Here is a 3912-nt window from a genome sequence, read left to right as displayed (position 1 = left end):
GGTTCAAGCCCTGCATCAGACTCTGCTGATAGCTCAGAGCCAGAATCCTGCTTCAGATTCTGTGTCATCCCTCCCCCACACATGCTCTGTTTCTCTGTCTCAAAACAAACAAACAAACAAACAAAAACAACCAAAAGATTTAACATTTGAAAATCCATTAATACAATCCACAATAATTATAGAATAAAAGAAAATAAAGATATATGACCACTTCAATACACTCAGAAATAGTTCTTAAAAAATTTAACACCATTTTTTCATAAAATAATTAAAAAGCAAATCTCAAACAGAAGAATAGAAGGAAACTTCCTTAAACAGGTTAAGTTCTCATAGCTAGCATTACACATATTGGTGAAATACAAATATAAATAATATACCTGATCCAGAATATAAAACAGGAAGAAATAGAAAACTTGAACAGAATGATAATCAGCAGAGAAATTGAATCATTACTTAAAATCTCCCCCCAAAAAAGCCCTACAAGAGTCTAGGGCCAGATGGCTTCACTGGGGAATTCTACCGAACATTAACGAAGAGTTAATACCTATTCTCAAACCTTTCCAAAAAATAGAAAGGGAAGAAAAACTTCCAAACTCATTCTGTAAGTTAGCATTACTTTGATTCCAAAACCAGACAAAGACCCCACTAAGAAACAGAATTACAGGCAACCCTAATGAACATGGATGCAAAAATTCATGATGAAAATACTAGCAAATTGAAGACAACAAGACATTAAAATAAATCATTCACCATGATTCAGTAGGATTTATTCTTGGACTGCAAGGGTGGTTCAATATTCACAAATCAATCGATATGATACATCACACTAATAAAAGAATGATAAGAACCATATGATTCTCTCAACAGGGGCAGAAAAATCATTTGACAAAGTACAACATCCATTCTTTATAAAAACCCTCAACAAAGTAGTGATATAGGTAACATAATTCAACGTCATAAAGGCCATATAAGAAAGACCCATAGCTCATATCCTCCTCAATGGGGAAACAGTGAGATCTTTTCCTCTACAGTCAGGAGCAAGTCAGGGATGTCCACTCTCACCACTGACTAATAAGGCACTATTTCGTGTAATATCAACCTAAATATGACATGATCATATTTATTCCCATCAAGAGTCAAAAATAACTATATTATCACTTCTTTTTCAATTCCTATTGAAAGACCTATAAAGTAACATTTTTAAAGCAAAACATTGATTAGGATGATATTAAAATATTCTTTGCCCAAAGACAGATATTACACAATTTTATGCTAAACAAAATTATTATAAATATTATGGAAATTGTGAAATATGGCTGAATATATGATGCTTGTAGAAATGTCAATTGCAGGGCACCTGGGTAGCTCAGTCAGTTAAGTGTCTGAGTCTTGATTTTGGCCCTGGTCATGATCTCACAGTTTGTGAGTTCGAGCCCTATATCTGGTTCCATGCTAATGGTGAGGAGCCTGCTTAGGATCTTCCTTCTCTCCCTTTCTCTCTGCCTCTTCAACACTCTCTCTCTCTCTCAAAATAAATAAATAAATTTTTTAAAAATGTCAGTTGCAATTTTATACCTCTAATAACTAAAAAAAATACCATTTACAATAACAGCAAACAATGCAAATTATTTTAAAATATATAGAACAAGAAATTTTCAATGATTTTAGGTAGAGAATTGTTCGACATTTGGGGGAAATTAAAAATAATAAAAAAAAGAAATTCTACATTAATGAATAAGAAATAAATATTGCAAAGCAGTCAATTATTTTACAAGTTTTCTGTTAATTCAATGCAGTTGAAATTAAATTACTAACTGTCTGGGGCTCCTGGGTGGGTCAGTCAGTTGAGCTACCGACTTCGGCTCAGGTCATGATCTTGTGGTTCATGAGTTCAAGCCCCGTGTTGGGCTCTGTCCTGGAGCCTACTTTAGATTCTATGTCTCCCTCTCTCTCGGCTCCTCCCATGCTCACCTGCTCTCTCTCTCTCTCTCTCTCTCTCAAAAATAAATATTAAATTTTTAAAAAAATACTAAGTTTTTATAATACTTGATAAAATATTCAATCATTTATAAGAAAGAAGATGAGGACAACAATAGGACACATCTCAATGGTAAGGGAAAAGAAATTTCATTATAGGATATTTACATTTTTAAATTACAATAATTAGTAGAGTTTGTAATTTTAGCATATTAATATACATGATTGAGTAATTCTACTTACAGAAGAGGACAGAGAGGCAAACAGACACATTTTTAATATCTCTTTGAAATATGATGAATTAGCTTGGAAGATCAGGGAGGAAAATGGGATTTTTTTTGAAATCAGGAAATTTTTTTAAAACTAAATGCAGAAAAGTAATTATTGATATGAAATAAATTAAGTTGGTTTCCTTTCTCATACCATGATGAAAGTAAAACCCGTATGAAAAAAATGCTGAATATCAAAAGTATTATTTTAAAAAATGGATATAAAGTCAATTGGTTCTATTTCATAGTTTGGGATAGTGAAGTATGTCTTAAATAAGCCAAAAATTGCCATTTATAAAGCAAAAGATTGACAAATGAGATTGCATTAGAATGAAAGACTCTAAATCAAAAGCCACTTTATAGAAACTGAAAATCCAAGTTTCAAACTAGAGGAAGATATTTGCAATACATACAACCAATAAAGAAATATAAAGAACTCCTACAAATCAGTGTGAAAATGACAAACAGCCTAATATAAAAAATAAAAAAAAAAATACATGAGAAAGTACTTTATAGAACAGGTAATATATATGGTTAGTGAAGATATAAAGGGGGTATTCAATCATATTTATGATCAGAAAAATGTCAATTGAAAACAGAATGAGATTCAATTTTACACGTTTTCAAATAGCAAAAATCAAGTGTGTCAATACCATGTACTTGAAAGAGCATGTTCATCACAATATCTTATAAATTGTTGTTGGAAATTTTCATATATTGTATATGGCCATTTTGTACATTTAAAAAATCTGACATTATCCTATAAATTTTAACATTTATCAACTCCCTTTATTATTCATGAATTTCACTTATAAGTACACACAAAATAAAAACAATACAGTTTTGTATTATAGAATACAAAAATGTTAAGTGTGGAACTGTTTAGAATGGCAAAAATATGTCCATCAACAGAAGAATGAATAAAAATTATGGGATATTCAAACACTTGAATATTATACAGTGTTAACAGTAAATGATCTCCAGCTAATGCTAATAATATAGGTGAATTCTATTAATATGTTTGGCTTAAAAATCCCAAAAGACTATGTAAAGTATGATACGATTTTTATAAAGCTAATATATGTAAGACTACATGTTGAGTACAAAAGCCTTGAATGTGACCAACCCACATTTTAACAAAGATAATGATAAAGATAAGATTAAGATAATGACTATCTTGGGTGGTGGGAGATAGGAAAATTGATTAAGGTAGTATTACATAGGAGGATATGAATTACTGCAATTATTTCATTTTTAGTGTAGGGGGAGCAGTTTATAGATATTTATATTCTTAAACACACACACACTCACACATTCATGCATGCAAGTGAACCATGCATTGGCCAATGATAAAATAATGTCATGAATTAGATAAAGAGTAATTCAGTTCTGTGCACCTGAGACATAGAGATTAAAAGCCAACACACACACACAGTGAATTCTTGGAAAATTTTGAATCTTCTCTTTATAAGATTATAGCTCTGTTATGCAGCCTCATTTTTCTTTCGCCATTTAGTGGGTAATATTACACAGCACAGAGCCATTTCTATTATTCAACTGAATAGAGTCTTATCTTCATGTCATGTCTTCAGTACCTACATATGTTATTTCCTTCTCTTAACCTAGCCCATTTTATTTATTCTTCATAGTTCACTTCAGATCCTTT

Source organism: Hyaena hyaena, unplaced genomic scaffold, assembly GCF_003009895.1.
Source record: "Hyaena hyaena isolate Hyena2069 unplaced genomic scaffold, ASM300989v1 scaffold_1357, whole genome shotgun sequence".
Lineage (NCBI taxonomy): Eukaryota > Metazoa > Chordata > Mammalia > Carnivora > Hyaenidae > Hyaena > Hyaena hyaena.
The sequence above is the reverse complement of the archived record's forward strand: the minus strand, read 5'-3'. Positions refer to the sequence as shown.